Source organism: Mizuhopecten yessoensis, unplaced genomic scaffold, assembly GCF_002113885.1.
Source record: "Mizuhopecten yessoensis strain PY_sf001 unplaced genomic scaffold, ASM211388v2 scaffold3011, whole genome shotgun sequence".
Classification (NCBI taxonomy): Eukaryota; Metazoa; Mollusca; class Bivalvia; order Pectinida; family Pectinidae; genus Mizuhopecten; species Mizuhopecten yessoensis.
This window is the reverse complement of record NW_018404831.1, coordinates 379,671-401,555: the sequence shown is the minus strand read 5'-3', so window position 1 is coordinate 401,555 and position 21,885 is coordinate 379,671. Positions and strand designations below refer to the sequence as shown.

Genomic DNA, 21,885 nt, shown 5'->3' with positions numbered 1-21,885 from the left:
TATGGTTTCGTTCCAAGAGTTATCTTTCTTTACACACTCATTTTACGAGAACAAAAAACTCTGTGAGGAGGGACGTAATACCCTAGCCCACCTCGAAACACGTAACATGTAAAGGGTGGCTGGGTTGCTGGGGAGGTGCACGTGGTGCTCCCCACCCTCTTAAGGCTAGAGGAGGGATGTCTTCTCGGGGATTTTTCTCTCTCGAAAACCCATGCTGGTCTGAAGACGATCCAAAGTAGCGAGAACTTATAGACCTTTTAGCAAATAGTGGAATTCATATGTAGCTTCGTGTAAAAAAATAGTGTGTAAATAATGAAAATAAAACAATGTTTAAGCTAAGTATGACTTGTTTTGGGCAGAGTCGTATTATACGTCTCTGTTTTGGATAAACAATTTGTGTATTATATAGCTGAATTATTAAATTTCATTTCACAAAAAGAACTCCAAACCTTCGGAAAAAGACGTTTTTCTAATTGTTGAAATTCTATAAAGGTAGCGCTTGATACGATTCGTTACTATCGTAGCTCCTGAATTGTTGACCAAATGAACAAGAAAAATGAATGGATAAATAAATAGATTAAACCGATGAGGAATAATATACGCGTTATAAATATCAAAATGTCTCACTTTTGCAATTACTTCGTGCATTTTACCCATTGTAAATTATTCCGAGCAAGGGCTAGCTATGTCCCTGACTGTGAAATGATGTAATAGTTTTCAGCTGTATGTGGGAGGTGTTTCAGATTGAATTAATTGCTGATATGGCCGAGTATTCGAATCTTAAACATATGAACTGATGCCTTGTGATCATCTTTTAAAAAGTATGGTTTTCACCAGCGTTGTTAATTAAGTCTGATTTTTAAAAAAAAAGTTCAGCTATGAAGCACATACAACTTCTTCTTATAGTTTATTCTAGTATTTTACTTCTTTGTGGAAGTACGATTTTTTCTTCCTTTGCACTACAAGATATGTTGGGATATATACCTGTCGGCCATAGATACATAGATACCATGAATTAGCTCGATCAGTTATCCTCTTTGAATAATTCTACTATCTCTAGTGTTTTTTTAAAATAATGTTGATAATATGAAATTTCAAAATCAAATATCGATTTCAAAGAAAACGCGCGGGAAGGATGTGTTATCATGTAGTCAAGCATTCAAACTGCCCGCTTCGTTTACCTGCACACTTTTAGTGTCACGTGCTGGGCGCGTGCGAAGTTAGACAGATCTACAACAAGCGTTGTCAAACCAAATGAGATGGCAAATAACGATTTTAAAGTTAGAAACTACGATGAAGGTAAGATTTGTATATAGCTGAGATTGATTGTCAAGATTATAGCCTTTCAAAGATCTAGAATATCCGGTGAATTGACTTCATTCCGGAGCGTCCCCTAGTGGCATTGGTATCCGTCACATATATCGCTACTCAATACAACTGTAGTCCCATCTAGCACAGATCCCTATGATGGTGGTGAAGGTGTAACAGTTTTGTGTATATTTCAAGCTTTTTTGGAGTCAAAATAATATTATTTTTGGTGGCACAAAGTTTCACAAATACCACGGACTTGGATAAAAATCTAATTCCGTGCAAATACTAATTTAGAAAATCAAATTCTTGAGCTGTTTTAGCAATAGCTCACAGGGACCTGAGAATTTGTTACAGCTATGTTTGGACCTAAACTAAGGTGTTCAGAGTAATTTTACATGTTTAAGGGGTTTAGATCGACGTTCGGTAAAAATGACACCCCCAATGATCATGTATCCAAGAAGGGAGGAAAGCTCTTGATGTTGAAATGTCGACCCCACCTAACTTTTTTGCATCAAAAACAACATTTCTGAATGATTTACGGGAAAATGCTTAGTACTGTTGGAAAGATGGATAATTTTTCTTTTAAAAGCCTCCTATATGCACATAAAATATATTCTCCTTTCGCAGACATGAATTTTCCTCCCATCTCGAATATATCATCATTGGGGGTGTCATTTTTACCGAAAGTCGATCTTAATCCCTTAATTTACATGTAAAATTACTCTGAACACCTTAGTTTAGGTTCAAATATAGCTGTAACAAATTTTCAGGTCCCTGTGATCAGGCTAAGTTAAATCAAATATGTCTTTAGGTCAACTGAAAAGAATCTGTAATTAAATAGTCTTCATAGCAGTAATAATAATCCCCTCCTCAGTCACCTGATGTTGGGATCAAAAATATTGTTCAAATGGAAATCTCTTGGGTGTTTCAAGGTTGAAAAAGATGCACAATGAAATAATGTAAGGCAGGATCATTGTAGCTTATTGGTTGATCATTTTTGTAATTGTTTATTTTTATGTCCTTTGGTCTCGAGATTATTTACGGAGAAAATGACAAAAAAATAGTGTTTCACATTCGATACTAACATTACAATTTGTTCGTTTGTTGCTGAAATGATGGGAAATATATGTTTCTGAGAGTGAGAGCGTAGGTGAGCGTAACCCCTGGATATCGCGGATGGTGGTTGCATGATTATTTTCACTTCACATCCTGAATTCTTCTATATTTTTATAGCACAGGGGCCAGATGTCTGTGTCTGTGGTTTTTAATGTGTCTGGTCCCTGTGCTTTATGAAATTCCACACAATACATATGTGTTCTCTTTGGTATGCATCTTACAGATAAAAAAGAGATTATCATGTTTCACATTCGATAAATCATTGAACATGTGTCCTGCCAGCAGATAGTGAATTGGCAGAATTCATGCATACTTGGTGGAATGTGAATTTTTATTATCTCATCATATTATAAATATAATGTTTCACTATGGTTGTTTACAGCCTGAAACCCATTAGGTATAGCCGTTTTTAGGGATGGTCAGTCGTCTGTCTGCTGGTATCAACTTTTTACTTTAAACAATTTCTTGTGAATACCTGCATTAATGATATTTGGCAAGTAGATAAAGGGGTATATATAGTTTGTTCAAATAAATGCTTTGATCCACTTTCAAGGTCGCTGTGGTCAGATTTGTTAGAGTTCTTCAGAACTTCTGTTGTATGACCAAATGACATATAGGTTGATGATGAGCCCCAGTTTTCTCTGGTCCTGATACCAGACTTAGACATTTTAAACTACACCATGCACACATCTTCCTTTCTAAATGTTCAAGTCTGGTGTCGAAGCCAGAGGAAGGTTGGGCAGCTAGTTGATGATATTTAGTCAGCAGCGTACATGGATAAAGGCTATCAATTTTGTTGAAATAGTTTTAATTATCTTGACCCAATTTCAAGGTCACAGGGGTCAAAATTGTTTAAACCTGTGAACAATGACTTAATAACCAAGATATCTAGGGTCGTGATATTTGGCCAGTAGCATGTTGTAGTGGAGAGCAATTGTATTTGTACAAATGAATGACTTTGACCTGCTTTCAAGGTAACAGGCCATGGGGTCAAATGTGTTAGCACTTTTAAACAAGTTGTTATGCATTTTAACCAAGAGGTCTAGGGAGAGAACACTTAACCTGTAGCATGCTGTGACAAAGGGCTATTGAACATCTTCAAGTAAATGACCTTGACCTACTTTCAAGGTAACCGGGGTGAAAAAAGCCAAAACATATAAACTACTTATTCTGAATAATGCAGAGGCCTAGTACATGTGTAAAATTTGACCTGTAACATGTTAGGATCCTATCTAGTTAGTTAAAGAAAACATTTTTGTTCCACCTTCAAGATCACAACTAAATGTATGAAACCCTTTAAACATATTTCTCCGAATAACAAAAAAGAATAGTGTCATATTTTGTCTATTGCATATTAGGGTAGAGGGCAACGAAGTTTGTTTCATGAATTTGATTTTGTCATACTTTCAAGGTCACAGCGTTGAATATCAGTGAGCTATACAAGCCCATTGGGCCTCGCTTCAGTTCATGCAAACAAATTAAAAAAAATGACAATAATGAATACCAAAATGCAGCATGAATCCTCTTTTAAAAATAGAAAACGGCAATGGATTTGAACACCCAAAACATTTTACACAATTAAAAATAGTTAAGTTTTTTTAGTATGGAAGAATTACTGTAGATGTGAGTTTTATCAGTAATTGTTCTGGTTGCTGTTTTCTTTCACCCAAAATCTGGGTCCCTGTGATGGGAAGTGATGGCAAGCGTGTGGGTGAGTAACCTTAGATAGAGAGGGAATAAGGGCTCCCTGTAGGGAAATTAATCAGTCATTAAAAAGGGGCAAATAAGGGAATATTTTTCATAGATTTTCTCTTCTATAAAGCCCAAAATTTTGGTTCATCAAGTTAACACATTACGTTAACACACTGCCTTATCAGAAAACTGAAAAAGATGCAAATAGAAATTTTCAAAATGAAAACTTTTTTTTGTCAGAATGCTTTTAGACTTCAAGCAGGTGCTTCATTTTCATTATCTCTTCTCAAGATAGAAAATCTTGCAGAAATTTGTTATCCACCTGATAATTATTTTCTGTCTAAAATGTTTTAAAAGTTTTCTTGGAGTTTTAATGTAATTTAATTCAATTACTTCTTATTTTTAGTGATTTTAAATAACATATGCATGTGTGTAATTGTTTGGTTCGTGCCTGTACCCTGATACGATTTAACGATAGTGTATATGTTTAATAATTTAAATAATTTCCCTGACAAAACCTTTGGTTTATGCTGGTAACATTACTGGGTTCACACAAACACCAATAGGGAGCTGTTGTTACCTGATACCTATCACTGAGTTGAAGCTTTTACAAAAAAGAAAAAAATTCCATACAACTAAAGTTAACTTGTTGCGTTTTGGAAATGAAATAAAAGAATACATTATGATATCAATGTGATGCTAATAAGAGTTAAAGTGACACTCTGGCTGGAAGGGATGTGAAATAAGTGTTTAATTGACAAAACTCCGCTCTGTAGAAAATTTAAGATTTGCAATGTTTAAAAAGCAAAACAAAGCGCAGTCTTAGAGAAAAAAGCATACTCCATGCATCTGTCCCAAATTGTAGATTTACTTTTAGATATTTCGAAGAAATGTACTTTGGAAGGTGATTGTATTCATGTTTGAATAACGTTGATTTAATTTGCACTGTGATAGATAAAACAGACAGTCTGCTGGTCTCACTAATAAATAGACAATGGTAACGCTACTTTTACCGAAACTTTCTGTCAAAGAATAACAATAAACACATTTTCCAGTTGTATCATTTGGTGTCATTTATAAGGAATGTTATATTAAATAATGTGTTAATAATTAATATTATGTTTTCAAAAATGATAAGAGACTTTTATGAGCCAACAATATTTCTAATTTGTACTTGTGTAATATAAATTTTTATAACCAAATACTGTTTACACTGGACTGCTAGGCTTTAAGCAAATACTTTAAGATGTTTAATATATTCGAAAAATGAGATTGATCACATCATTTTTATGATTTCACATTTATTTGTTGAAACAATAAAAGCAATTTTAAATGTGTATTGAAAATAGGAATATTCTGCTTTTTTTTAGTTTTATGACCTTCTGACAATTGATATTATCAATCTGGTAAAGTTGTATTGGAGTAAAACCAAGGTTTCATTTATTAGCTGGTAAATTAATGCCTGATATCTTTTCAATATGGGTTATCTCCCCTGTACTTCGTTCTTACATGTATATCAGTTCATTACAAAGCCACTTTAAATTAATGAAATTTGTCTCACAGATCAACCTCTTCTAAAGCTTGTGTGGAAGTCTCTGTGTAGGTCATAAATAAGTTTTCTTTGGAAAAATGGAGAAAAAAAAATTCATTGTGATAATTTGAACTGCACAATCAACATTATTTTGAAGCAGTGTCACTGTCGAATGCTTGGTAATATAATTTCAATTGACATCGTTATTGATCATAATGCTACATTGCAAAGCATGTGATGCAGTTTCCTTTTTTTTAAGGAAGAATGATAAGAATATATTGATCAATGGTATTGTAAAAACAGTAAAAAGCAATATAATCTCCCAATGGAAATGTTTGAAACTTCCTTCAAGTTCTAGGTATGACAGACAAAGAATTTCAGGATGCTGCTGTTGGGTAAAGTCAAATGTTACTATTTTTAGAGAAAAATGTATCCCATTAGTGACTTTATGACCTCTCCTAATGGGTATAACCATAAATCTGAATTCATACAAGTTTTTAGTATTCCTAAGAAGAGATGACAAGACAACATCAAATTGGGAGTCTCGGCAAATTTAATCCAATTTTAATGTTTTCAGCCCCCAAAGTTTGAAGTATGACGGCACCTCAAATGATGCCAATTTGTAAGGTCAAGGTCAAGTTTGTGGACTCCTTTACTGTATTTAGAAATCACAAGCCATTTCTGTAGCACCTTAATGTTTCGACAAATATGGATGAAAGTTCATACATGTTATATAACTTAAAAAGTTGGTTGTGTATATTATAGTGATTTTCCTAACTACTTTTTGGGGCCGATAGTGGGCTCCATTCCCAATTAGAACTATTTCACATTATGCCCAATTCCAAAAATGTGCAGGTTTAAATACTCCTGAAAATTTCCTTCCCGATTGGTATATTTTCTTCCCAAATCAAACTGAACGGGAAAAACCACCTGATATATGCATCTGTATTGTTTATGATTCCTTGTTGAATAAGGATTAGCAATTTTATTTGAAAGCAAGAAGTATCTTTATAAACATACACTGCAGAATGTTTATGGTCATTTAATTCAGTTGTTTGCATGAGCAGGTTTGAGTGTACAATGTACATGGTTTTAAGTCTAAAATAGTTGTGTTCCTACACCGCTACTAGCATGGACAGTGCTGATTGTTGAACGGATCAGTCTTAAGTCATAGAACTTTCAAGGGTATTACAGATGCTTTACGTCTCCCTATCGAATATCGAGTAGAATACCTAGATGTTAAAGCTTGATACTGTTGTTATGTTGTTTTGAGAGATGCAATGCATAAGATAACATAAGGTATGCTGTTATGATGTACGTAAACATTCAAAGCGTGAATCTTGAGATGTACATACAAAATTGTACAAATTGTTTCTTCAGTAACAGCTTTCTTCTGTTTGTATCTTAAATCAAATCCATATTTTGTAGAAACTATTCATTATTCTGCTCTGTTTATGTGAAATGATGCAAGTGGAATCCCAGAATGATCTCAAACCACCCCATCAAAAAAACGTTTTGCTACGCATTGTAACTGAGTTATAAATTATTGAGTCAAACAATTTAAAGACCTAAGTTTATTACATAAAATGTCCCAAAGATAATCCATTAAACAGTAGTGGTTTTGGGGTTAAATGTAAACATTAAACAGTAGTGGTTTTGGGGGTAAATGTAAACATTAAACAGTAGTGGTTTTGGGGGTAAATGTAAACATTAAACAGTAGTGGTTTTGGGGTTAAATATTAACATTAAACAGTAGTGGTTTTGGGGTTAAATATTAACACTAAACAGTAGTGGTTTTGGGGTTAAATGTTAACATTAAACAGTAGTGGTTTTGTGGTTAAATGTTAACATTAAACAGTAGTGGTTTTGGGTTTAAATATTAACATTAAACAGTAGTGGTTTTGGGGTTAAATGTAAACATTAATCAGTAGAGGTTTTGGGGTTAAATGTGAACATTAAACAGTAGTGGTTTTGGGGTTAAATGTGAACATTAAACAGTAGTGGTTTTGGGGTTAAATGTTAACATTAAACAGTAGTGGTTTTGGGGGTAAATGTAAACATTAAACAGTAGTGGTTTTGGGGTTAAATGTTACCATTAAACAGTAGTGGTTTTGGGGTTAAATGTAAACATTAATCAGTAGAGGTTTTGGGGTTAAATGTGAACATTAAACAGTAGTGGTTGTGGGGTTAAATGTAAACACTAAACAGTAGTGGTTTTGGGGTTAAATGTAAACATTAATCAGTAGAGGTTTTGGGGTTAAATGTGAACATTAAACAGTAGCGGTTTTGGGGTTAAATGTAAACATTAAACAGTAGTGGTTGTGGGGTTAAATGTTAACATTAAACAGTAGTGGTTTTGGGTTTAAATATTAACATTAAACAGTAGTGGTTTTGGGGTTAAATATTAACACTAAACAGTAGTGGTTTTGGGGTTAAATGTTAACATTAAACAGTAGTGGTTTTGGGGTTAAATGTTACCATTAAACAGTAGTGGTTTTGGGGTTAAATGTAAACATTACACACTAGTGGTTGTGGGGTTAAATGTAAACATTAAACAGTAGTGGTTGTGGGGTTAAATGTAAACATTACACAGTAGTGGTTGTGGGGTTAAATGTAAACATTACACAGTAGTGGTTGTGGGGTTAAATGTAAACATTACACAGTAGTGGTTGTGGGGTTAAATGTAAACATTAAACACTAGTGGTTGTGGGGTTAAATGTAAACATTAAACAGTAGTGGTTTTGGGGTTAAATGTGAACATTAAACAGTAGTGGTTTTGGGGTTAAATGTTAACATTAATCAGCTGGTTGATTAACACTTCGCTTTGACTTATTTGAACTGTGGAACATGGAAGTTTGAATATTGGTACCAAGTTTTTCAAGCTTCAATTGTTGCCTAAAAATATTCCTGATGGACTGATTCCTGATTTGTAAATGATGTTGATCACCGAGTTAATTGACAATGATCATACAAAATTTGCATTCTTAAATTTCCACCTCAAACAAATCTTACATCTGAGGACTCGTTGTTAAATGATGTGAATCACTTAATTGACAAAGTTATACAAAATTGTGGCAGAAAAAAACCCACCAAATTGTTTATCATAAGGTTTTTCCAACATCTGTTATTCTAAAACACCTAAAGTTAACATCCTTTTATCATATAACCTCTATTTACACTAAGGCCAAGATCAAAGTTTTCAAAAGCGCTGATCCTTTTGGAAAGTGGGTTTGATTACTTGTCCATTTTTTTGTGTAGAGATGGGTACGCTTCCTTGAATTAGCCTGTGTAATAGTATGGTCTTCCAGCAGGTTAGTTTCCCTGCCTGTTGTGTACTTGTTAAGTAATAGAACACTTTGCACTTACAGTAATATTCAGTCAGCAATTTTGCCTGGTGCCATTGGGCAAGTAGACATAAATTTTCACTTGCTTGCAGACCAAAATTGCTGATCTGTAATTTCTCTTGCCTCGACACTCTTTTCATTACTTACAAAGATCATGTCAAGTCCCCGCTGAGTTCAATTGCAAGTGTAATGCATGTATATTTATGCAAAATTAACAAGGCTTCCCAATTCTGATTGGTTAAACGGTTACTGTGCAAGAATTCTAAAAATGGTTTGATTTCAATCAAATATGGTATGCGCTTACATAATGTTAAGTCTTGGGTTAAGTTTGAAGGTCATTGGCCAATGGGATGTATGCATGTTTATCAATAATCAATTAGACTACTTGATTCTGATTGACTAATTGATTTCATTTCCTTTGGTTTTGTTGAATACATCCCAATAACACATCTTTACTTCCTGTGGTATCTCAAACAGAACAACCAGAGGCATGAATTCAAAACATATAAGCCAATTCCCAAACAGCATTTTTCCGGGACGTCACCGTAAAATATTCTCCTCCTCCAGAACTCTGTATCTACACCATACCTCTGAAGCTATAGATTTAAACATTTTGCTTCGTTTCTTACTATTATTGAGTATGAGTTATGATAAAATAATTTTCTTACTTTGAAGCCTTTTCGATCTCCTGTTTAATTTTTCCACCCTTTGACATTTATCAGCATACTTATCAACTCTTCCTATTTTTGGAGGGAGATTCTAGATTTGGGACCATAAAATTAAACATTTTCAACCAGTTTGATTTGCTAAAAAAAGTATTTTATCCATAAGGGGTATGTACACATATTTTATCCCTAAGGGGTATGTACACATGTTTTATTTATGTTTTTAATTTTGAGCACACAAAATCTTCCTTCATAGAAATTACAATAGTTAGCAAGTATGTTTATCAGTTCGTTATTTTTTCAAAACTTGATCATGCTAAGTAATCTGTGTTGGAGAGCAGCAATCAACCAAACACTGGCAATGAAACATAACCATTGTCTTATCATGTAAACGTTGGCTGGCTGCAGTGTCTAGACCATTCTGACATTGTACCTTAATTGGAATAGAATGCTTTCATTGTGGAAAATCTTAAACATTTCATTTTGATATTGTTTAGTTTTCAAGTAGGCGACAAGCCTTTAATTTTTATCTGTCATAGGAAAAAACAAGTATGCTATAGCAGGAAATTATCGCCTGGTCAAACTTTCACCTTCGCCCATAAAATCAATTTTTGTCTACGTAGTGCTAATTTTGCCCTTCACATTTAATTACCATTGTAATGCTTTTTACTTATACTTGCCTTCATTACGGAGAGTAAAAAATATGAAAACTGAACTGCAGCAAAAATGTCCTGGTATACAGCATTGCTTAGGATTTCAGTAGTGTGTTATTGACTTATTAAATGAAATCCAATCATGTAAACATGTTTCTGAACAGTGCTAATGAGCCATTTTGTACAAAATCCATTGATGTTTTCTTTTCTATGGGATATTGTCAAAATACATATACAGCATATTCAATGTTTAATGTTTATGGCTTTGCCTAAATTTAATAAATCTGTTTTGTATGTTATCAAACTTGTATTTATTTTCTGATAATACAGCTGATTATTTTATATTTTGTTCACACTTTAAGTTCAGTAGTCTTTATATTGAGTTTTCTGTTAAAGAAATTTGATAAAAAAAAATGTAAAATTGATCAGGATTAGTGAAAGTAAAATATAATTAATTTATAAGGCTTTCAGAGTTTCTATAATTATTTATTTGTTCTCTCAATGTAGAAGGTATAAGTTATCATCTGTTGACAATCAGATCAGCAGAAAACCCTTAATGTTTTTAAGCAGCAGTTGCTTATTTTCTTGTTAGAATGAGATAAATATATAAATTTACTGAAACTAATGAAGTAATTGATAGTTTTAGAATCATATTATTCGTACACAATTTTATATTTAAGTTACTATGTTGGACTATTTTGAAACATGAAATAGTGGAAATATCTTTTGTTGATTTTCAGGAACAGAAGATATTGGAGCTATGCCAGAAGGATTATCTTACCTTTTAATGTTAAAAGTTGAATTATCCTTCAAAACAACAAAGATCTTGGAAAACATAAAATGTAGAAATAAACATTAAATGATGAATGGTTCCATAAACGATCGGTCAAATTTCTGTCTTCCAGACTTCAAATCATGGAAATGGAAGTATTCCATCAGCAAAGAGACGGACAAATCATCTTGTTTGGGACACAAACATGTGATATCCGACGCTCGGGACACCTTTCATTTCTGGTATGTTAAATATTTTTTAAGATATTTTTTCTTCTTCAGAGATGTTATATAATTATAGTTCTTGATTTGTCTGGAACAAGCAAGCAGCATTGACCGTTTAACATAAAATATGGTAATTCTGTCAACAAATTCTTGGAAAAACTTAACTCGTTAAATATCTAATTCGGCTTTATGAGATAAATGGTATTTTACTATTCAGGATAACACTGTAACGTTATTAAGGAGGAAAGCATTGGACTCTAACCTAGTGTAGACTATTGTCTGTTGAACCTGGTGACATGATAGAAGTGAACTCTAGGACGAGCGATTGGTCTGATATGCGGATGATGTTTTTTGATAATTGCTCGTAATTGCAAACATTTTGTCGCCATAGTTATAATCGAGATAAGATAAATGCCCAAAATTTTGTATTTTATGATGTTCCTGCGTTGCAACATGTTGCAATATGGAATGAACATCACAGGGCATTTAGGTGCAGATTCGATCAAATAGGAACGTCTCATAATTGGCATTATATAATCGCGCCATAATGATATGCGTGCGCAGCACATATCCTCGTAGGTTTGCTGTCTTGGTCTGTCATTTTAATCATCCCATTCCACCATGATCACAGAAAATGTCCACGGGATAACTTGGTGCATAGGTAATTATCAATCTTGATCACATTTGAAGTTTTTCAGATGAAAGGCAAATGTGGTATGTAAATGTTATATCAAGGATGTAATGGTGTTATTCAGGGTGACAGAGCTGAGATGTGGAATCCCCAAGATCTAGCTTGGACAAAGGACAGCCGTAAGTATTGATAAGTCTAGTTGATGCATTACACCGATCGGTCTTTTACAGATTCCTGCATTTGAAGAATTCTTGCCGAGGCGTAGATGTATAACCGCCTGTGTGAATGGCTGCGATATATTCCGTACAATGAAGGACTGCATTGTTGAATGAAAGATGTGAAATTGATATGTAGGCAGTGGTGGCCTATCTTGAGAAAATCTTCAATTCACTAAGTTATTTATTTGTTATCTTATTTTTTTGTGTAGGTAATTAGCTGTTAGGGAAATGTGATACCTTCAAGTCCAGTTAAAATCATGTTTAAGTGTTAAGTTTGAATTCAGCACGGAGAAAATCTACCACAGGAATAGAATAGAAAGAATAAAACACAGTAACATTTATATATCTGCAGTTATGACCCTTATGCACTGTTTTAGATTTTATCCATTATTTTCAGAAAAATATGTTTTATAAAAGGTATATTTTAAAGGTTTATATTTCCATCAACATGGATTTTGTATAAGTAATTCAAAAGATAAAATGACTTTTTATTTGACAAGTCTTTAACAAAGTCTATTTTGTTCATTAGAAATATATTTATTTATGTCTCAAGTCATTTCATAATTCATACATAAATAAACAAATCAGCATTTAAAATAAACACCGGCTAAAGCAGTACGAAATGACTCGTTCAATATTTAATGTGTACAATGTATAAATCATCATGAAGACCTTGGTATCAGGGCTGTCATATTAATTTGTATTTCTCTGTATAAAGAAAACGTAGTGTAAGCACTTGAAAAACAATATAGCAGCTGTGGTTGTGTGTTTAAGATTATAAATAATATATTTGTCATGAACTGGAGACAAATGCTTAAGAATGATAATATTGAATATTGATCAAAGTGTTAGTTCTCAAAAACAAATAAACAACTTTTTGTTTGTTCAAGATAGAAACTACAATACTACACTGAATTCAAATCTGGATAAATAAGAACAAAAAATAATAGTTTCCTTTTTTTCTGATTGATGAATTTATTTGGATTGCTTTGTTTATAAGGACTCCATGGTTTATTACATCAATACAGATAAAAACAATAGACATTCAAAATGGTTTTTGAAATGTTTTTCAAATTGAAAGAATTAAAGTAACAATTTTGAAATGTCAATTATAAATTAATTGTTTTATAGTAATTGATATGAAAACAAAGACATAATTCTCATTTATCTGTAAAATTCTGGTTTTATGACCAGAAAATAGTTTAAACTGTTAAACATGATATTTCTTTTCTAAAACTTGAACAGAGAAAATTTGACAATTTCAAGTGAGATATACTGGTTTCAGAGTAACAAAATGTCTAACTTGTTCAACAGAAATAATATTTTTCTTCTGAGATCTTTGGATTTTATAAGAAAAAGTGTTAAAATGGTTTATAAATTACATCTTTTGGACAATACCAGTAGTTAAATTAAGCCGACCAATTATGGTACATTAAAAAATAAAATTTCATACAGCCGAATTTCATATGAGAATAGCATACATTCTGTTTACTGTACCATGGACATAAAAATAGTTATAAAGTTGAAACAGAACAAGGCATCCTTTGTTATATTTTGTATCTTTTTTGTCATAAACAACAACAGCAGTAAATATCTAATTGAATAAATTTGATGTACAAATGTGAAATTAATTTGAAAGAGAAAAACAGTAAAAAAAGTTAAAATATTTAAACTTTATATTAGGCGGACCGGACATCGATGGGTTCTACGAGCAGTTCAAGTAAAACTTGAAAACAAAAAGCAAATTTTTAAAATGGTTTCTGATGCAGATCAACTTGAAAATTTAAATCAACAATGTAATGATAAGATAAAAATGGAGGGAGAGAGTAGGAGAGGATATATGGGAGGAAACGAGGAAGAAACATTAATAGTGATCTCCATCATAATAACATGTAGAAACAAGAATTAATATACAAATGGAAGTGATGTATGGTAAATAGTCATTCACATGAACACATACAGCCAGGAGTGAAATAATATGGACAAGAAATCGGGACTTATTCCCAGTAGATTTTGAAACCTGGATTATGAGAATACGTTAATTATAACTTATGTAGAACAATTACAGAGAACTAACTTTTAATTTAAATCATTTATTTATTCCTGAGTTCGGCGTAAAGAAAGTAACATATATTGACGGCTGTACTTGGATGAGTCACATTCATATGATATCTTAGTTATATAAGTGTTTGTGTATAACTAATGTAAATGTGACATAAAGACACAAAAGCTTACATCCAAAGTTCTCTCATTATCTTATTATAGGACACAAATTAATATATTTGTAATTTTTCAACTGAAGGGGGGGAAAAAATAAGAAATATCGATGTACATAAGAAAGTGACCCAGAAACGATCAAATAAAATAAAATAAAATAAAATTTAGATTTAAATCGGAGTAAAGTAATTTCTATTCATTTTAGTTATATTGTTTAAAGAAGGTATCATATACAGAACCCTACAAAGATGTAGAATGTTGTAGACTGATATTTTTGTGTAATTGTAATGATTAACAAGATGCATCCTTTTCTGATGAGGAAGTTATACAAATATTCATCAATTTTCATTCTCCATAAATCTTTAAATGATCTAAATATTCATTAATACCCTGGCTCCTTAGATCCACCGTTTTCACCGATATACTACTTCAGGGATAAGAAAGCAGGGTTCAGTAGCAAGACTAGAAGAGCATGAATATGTAAATTTGTGATCTGATGGGTGATTAAATTATATCATAAAACAATCTGTTATGCTGAGCCTGAATCAATATACATACTGAGGATTGTGTCTGAATTTTAAATTAACCTTTAGAAATAAATATATTGAGTAAATATTAAGATGTTTAAAATCCCTTGAATTAAATCTTTCATCTTTAATTATCAATTTCAAATTTGAACACAATTGTTTATTGACAAAGAGTCAGTCAAGGGTATCAGATATCAGAATAGGCCTCATTGTTAAATCTTGCAGTCACTTAAAGACTTTATTTTGACCTGAAAAACGGAATTTTAAATTTTATAAATACAAAAAAAACAAAATTTGATTGAGATGTAACAATTTAAAATCAGAAGAATATTTAGATTCTTTTAGAAGGTAACAACAACAGCAAAATCGGTAATTTTTAAACTGATTACTACAGTTGTGGGATTGCACAACGTTACACGATGTGCGGTGTGCGCACGATGTGTGCATTGTGTGTGAACGGTGGCCGAACGATATAAAGCTGGACGATCATTGCTTGCGCACATCTGTGCACACGATGGACGGACGTTGTGCGATAACAATCGTGGTTGGTGTAAATTGAGGAATGCTTTAACAATTTATACGGTTTCGTGTTTAACCATATAAACTTGGATGTTTACGTATGTTTCTATATTCTAGCAACATCTATAAACTTATGTTTCTGTCTATACATTCTTATATTTAGAAATTGTGTTTTCTGTGTTTTTAAACAAACTTAATCGACACATGTAAAATTACAACACAATCCCATATACAGGTAAACATAACCACTTTGAACATGTTTCCCCCACTTTTTATATAACAAAGGAAAATGTTGATTTAGGAAGACAATGGCAAACCAATTATAGTCTATTTCATACGTGTAACTTACCTGTGTGAAAGTTACCTGTGTGACTTGTAGCTTTGTTGGGTAAAAAGAAGGTTTTAATACTTTTTTGAGGTTCAAATATCTTTATATGTAATCAATATATTTTTATACTTGTAGAGATTACAGTCAAATATTTACATTACACTTTTAAACAGATAATAAAGAATATAACAGCACTACATAAGAGTTCACAATCTATTACAATTTTAAAATACATTACCAATATTCACATATTAAGAATAGTAAAGTTTAGTAATAGCAATCTCAAATTGACCCCCCTCAAATGTATATCATATCTCCAATTTAAAGTTCAAGTCCAACAGCCAAGAGGCAGATGTTCAAAAATTTTGTTGTCACATTCAAAACATACAAAAATATGTAAATATCAGTGCATAAGCGTAGGATTGCTATTGTAAAGTACTGGCTGCAAATATTAAAGACTAATAACTGTATTTTGAGGGCCTGTTACGATGAACTTTTTAGAGCTTTATAACAGGAAACCAAATTGTAAAGCAAATTGGGTTTATCAACTGAGACGTGATTTGTGTACGTTGGGTTTTGGAGATGTGTGGTTGGTACAATGTGTACCAAATGAGAAATCTTTTTTATTATTATATATACAACGCATAAAGGATAGTTTTATTCAGGAAATGAGAAACATATTCGAGACTTTATTTCAAAATGTTTGTTGTATAAACACATTGTTGACCGTTTTGATCTACAATGGTATTTTACAAAACCGCTATTTAGAAAAAATAAATGTATTCTTGCGAAGTATAGATTGCAAGCACCACATAACCTTAATAAAGAGACAGGTAGATATAATACAGTGCCTCGAAACCAGAGATTGTGTACTTTGTATGTGATCTTGGAGATGTCGAGGATGAGTTTCATTTCATTCTAATGTGTCCTGTATTTTCGTATTCGTCCTTCTGTGTTTAAATTAAAAGAGCTTCTGTCTAGCAAAAATGTTAAACTTATTAGAAATTTAAGTAAGTACTTGATTCAGGCAACTGTTAAGAGAAATTGTATATTATGAAATATAAATATATAAGCTGTATCAAAGTCTTGCTATAAACGTTTTGTTACTGTATAATGCGATTGAGATCTATGTCTTTTACTTCACAATGAGTTATAATCTCATTTCATTATATAATCTATAGTACTCGTTCTACCTTCATGTTGAGGTTGTACTACAAGGACTACAAAATGGATATATTTAATACTGAATATATATATTTATATATATGATTAATATTTAAATAATTTTAACATTTATCATTACAAATCTGAAAAAACGTATATAATGTGTTATTTAATTAAATATGATAAAACACAGGTAAAAACAAAGGTAATTACTGCCAATACTACTGAGAAACAGACTATAATCCTTCCAACAACATTCTTCCCGCCATGTTATTTTAAAAAGTGGGGGAAACGAGAACAAGCCCCTGGACCGTAGTTTTCTCCCCGCCTGGGGCACTTACGTAACTCATCGGGTAAGGCTGGGTGTGTGAAAATCCAGGTGAAGGGGAGCTATAGGCAAACGATTATTACAGTGATCTTTAGACTGTCAAGAATGGGTTTGGCTCCAAGGTAACAGAACATGTAAATAACAATTTGCTAAGTGACCAGAGTTTTACCTGGCCTATGCCTGACATATTGAGCTGATATGTGATACCTTATGACTGTGATGAAAACACAACTGGACGTATAGCATATTTGTTATTTGCATTTGGTATGGCCCATATAGCTTCCCTTCACCTGGATTTTCACACCCGAAGACTTACATAAGTTCCCCAGGGTGGGGGAAACTACGGTCCAGGTACATGTACAAAGTGGCTATGTTTACCTGAATACGGGACTGTGTTGTAATTTTGCATATATCGATGAAGGTCGTTTAAAAATCACCGAAAACACCATTTCTAAATTTATGAAAGAATAGACAGAAAGATAAGCTTATAGATGTAGCTAGAATATAGAAACATACTTTAAAAATCATGTTTATATGTTTAAACAAGATATGTTTATTCCTCAATTTACAACAACCACGTTTGTTATTGCACAACATTCGTCCACCATGCACAAACAATGATAGTCCAATTTTTTATCACTTGCACATCGTGCACACATCATGTAACGTTGTGCGATCCCACAACTGTACCTTTTTAGTCCAGACGAACCCATGTAAGGCAAGAGAGTGAAATCCAAACAGTGTAACCTTTTTAGTCCAAACAGTGTAACCTTTTTAGTCCAAACAATGTAACATTTTTAGTCCAAACAGTAGAACCTTTTTAGTACAAACAATGTAACTTTTTTAGTACACACAGAGGAACCTTTTTAGTCCAAACAGTGTAACCTTTTTAGTCCACACAGAGGAATCTTTTTAGTCCAAACAATGTAACATTTTTAGTCCAAACAGTATAACCCTTTTTAGTCCAAACAGTGTAACCCTTTTTAGTCCAAACAGTAGAACCTTTTAAGTCCAAACAGTGTAACCTTTTTAGTCCACACAGAGGAACCTTTTTAGTCCAAACAGTAGAACCTTTTTAGGCCAAACAGTGTTACCCTTTTTAGTCCAAACAATGTAAATTTTTTAGTCCACACAGAGGAATCTTTTTAGTCCTAACAATGTAACATTTTTAGTCTAAACAGTATAACCCTTTTTAGTCCAAACAATGTAAATTTTTTAGTCCACACAGAGGAACCTTTTTAGTCCAAACATTGTAACCCTTTTTAGTCCAAACATTGTAATCTTTTTAGTCCACACAGTGTAACCCTTTTTAGTCCAAACAGTAGAACCTTTTTAGTCCAAACAGTGTTACCCTTTTTAGTCCAAACAATTTAACTTTTTTAGTCCACACAGAGGAACCTTTTTAGTCCAAACAGTGTAACCTTTTTAGTCCACACAGAGGAATCTTTTTAGTCCAAACAGTAGAACCTTTTTAGTCCAAACAGTGTAACCCTTTTTAGTCCAAACAGTGTAACCTTTTTAGTCCACACAGAGGAACCTTTTTAGTCCAAACATTGTAATCTTTTTAGTCCACACAGAGGAACCTTTTTAGTCCAAACAGTGTAACCTTTTTAGTCCACACAGAGGAACCTTTTTAGTCCAAACATTGTAATCTTTTTAGTCCACACAGAGGAACCTTTTTAGTCCAAACAGTGTAACCTTTTTAGTCCACACAGAGGAACCTTTTTAGTCCAAACATTGTAATCTTTTTAGTCCACACAGTGTAACCCTTTTTAGTCCAAACAGTGTAACCTTTTTAGTCCAAACAGTGTAACCTTTTTAGTCCACACAGAGGAACCTTTTTAGTCCACACAGAGGAACCTTTTTAGTGGAGACGGTGGAACTTTGTTGGTTCAGACAGTGGAACTTTTTGTTTTCGACTGTGGAATCTTAGTCCAAATAGTGGAACATTAATTGTTAGTCTGGAAATTAAAGTGCAACCTTTCTTTGTCTAGACAGTGGAACCTTGTCTGTCCAGAAAGTAAAACAATCATCATTTAGGAAAGTGCAAGTCCGAAGGCTTTAATTGTGTATTGATATAAAAAGGATGTGAATAATTATGGAAATTTGCGTACAATCCAATTGTAATTCTTTTTGTAATAAAAGTGATTAAAATCATACTAGTGTCTAAAACTGTGGGGCCATTCCTAACAGAGTTTGAGAAAAAATAGTGGATAATTTGAAATATCAAGAATGGTAATCAAAATAAATGTAAAATTTAATTTTAAAATATATTTAATGAACAATTAAAAATTAACAAGTATATTGATTTAGAAAACAATTAATTAGGCTGACTGTAAAATATTGACCGTCCCTCCACCTTGAAATTTGGGAGTTAAAAATCTTCTTTTATTTTTTCCCCACAATAAAAAGATTGATAGTTAATAATGAACAATTCTAAGGTATTGAAGAAAGCATAACTTTATTTACTTCTTTAATATAATACACTAATATAATACGCTAATATCAAAAGTTAAATCAGCTTAAATGTCTTAAGATTTCTTTTTTCTTTTTTGGTGTGCCAACATTTTTGGGGTCAGCAGAACATAGTCCAAGTCGATCGGTCTAAATCAAACAAACTTGATTTTATTTTCGACCAAAGTTGGATGTTCTTTGAACTTTATACACTGTGTTTGTTCATGTAACAAAAACGATGAACACAGAGGCAATGTCTCCACTAGTTTATTGTATTTATTATATGGAACGGGTTCTCTTAATGTTACATAATGTTATTTACTTACATTAATTCCAAATGAATATACATTTCCTACATCGGAATATTGTGTCTGCATAATCAATAATGTTTGCTTTTGTTGTTGTGAGTTCATAGTGTCATAAATTATGAAACCTTTCAAACAAACGTATAATACATACATGTTCTTCTACTTTTCCTGCTCATTAGCCCAGAAAGATGAAACATGGCGATAGATGGGAGAAGACTATTGGTACCATCAAACCATTAGGATCTGGGCAAGTCATTATCAGTGTTGGTTCCTAAGTAAATATGCAACAAAGCTTTAACATTCGTGGGCACTCAGTGCAAATTGTGCATCAGTGGCAACGATGGAGGAGAACCAGTATATTTTGGTAGATGTATATCACAGACGTAGAAAAATAAATATCTGCTTTGTCCATAGTGATGATGTATTTTCTTACAGTAACTGTTATTCTATTTTCTGAAAATATGATTGAAGACTAAAAAATCCGAAAATTTCTTCACTATTTCCATAAAAGTTTGTATATTGATTTTTTCTCTCTCAAATACATGATTAAAGAAATCTATTGAGAATGACTAGAACGGTTTCCAGTGAGACGATCTGGACCCGTATTCATGAAACCATTCCATGCTCAAACTCAGATTCGGTACTCAATCCCAATTTCTTGTTTGGGTTATAAATTGATAAAAAAAAAACATTTTCTCAATGATTTGGAAAAGTTCTAGAGAGAATATAAGCTGAATATTGTGTCCTTAACCTATTGGTAGTGTCACATGAATATGGGCCCTAAAGGAACTGTGAGTATTTATTTCTTTTGCATCTTTTTCCAAAATTAAAGAGAATTTCTACAATAATTACACATCACAGTAAAGAGAAATTTAGAGTACATGTATTAAAATACTGAAACATTGTTCAGGAGTAACATATTTAAATGTACGCTAATACAAGGTCAGAGGTTAAACAGAAGGAAAGAGAAACACGTGACTATGAGCTCGTGCCTCCTGCTCTGATGTCATTAAATCCGTTCAGATTGGGAACGTGTGTTACTTTGCTATAATAGTGTATAGTTAAATGATTAAATATCAGCTGGGTGTTGATTTAGTACAACTCAAGACCAATGGTTGTATTTATAGATTACAGAATCAAGGAACAGTACGAAGATGAGATGTAAAGAAGATTATTTAGTTATGCAAAGATTTGACAAGATGAGTGACAAGATAGCTTAAAATGAAGGGTCCACATTAAAAGGATAAAAAGTAAGAGATAATCACAGGAGGAAACTGGTACAACAAAGATACTCCACACCACTACCTGAGATATCACCAGACATTGTATCAGTATATTTCAGTTGTTATGTCACGCAATATTGAGTGTTGTCAGTTCTGATAGTTCAACTTCAGGAAGTTCAATAATCAGGAAATTTAATAATCAGGAAATCTGATTATCAGGACTTTTTATAATTTAGTAGTTAGTTGAAGGGCACGTATTGGTTGGAAGGAGCTGAATTAAAGTGATCAAGGTGATATGTTGCATCCCCTCCGAAACTGTTTTTTTTTCTCACAATAAGATACTTTTCCTATGCAGGTAAAATTTCAAATTATACCTTCACTGACTTTTGCTATATACCCCTTTACATTATGTGTTTTTAGCTCGCCTGTTAGGAGAACAGAGAGCCAAAGCGATACCCCCAGAATGAACATGTTAAAAGTTTTACATGCAAGTTATTTAGAACCTTGTCATTCATTAAATATGTGTTCTAGGATGCTGATATTTGGCATGGAGGTTCCTGTGGGGTATGATATTGATGTAGTGAAGTGAAAATTCAAATATAATTTCATTCAGATTTTGAAATTTTTTGACCTGTTTTGTACCTTCATCAGCGTTTAATT

At 32.6% G+C, this 21,885-nt stretch overlaps 1 long non-coding RNA gene across 1 annotated transcript; it reads left to right on the top strand.

The window, feature by feature from the left end:
• Nucleotides 1-1,205: 1,205 nt before the first annotated feature.
• On the top strand, nucleotides 1,206-20,477 carry LOC110446811. Its single transcript, XR_002462505.1, has 4 exons — nucleotides 1,206-1,299; nucleotides 11,218-11,326; nucleotides 12,064-12,118; nucleotides 20,182-20,477. It is a non-coding gene; the product is annotated as an uncharacterized LOC110446811 (long non-coding RNA).
• Nucleotides 20,478-21,885: the final 1,408 nt, after the last annotated feature.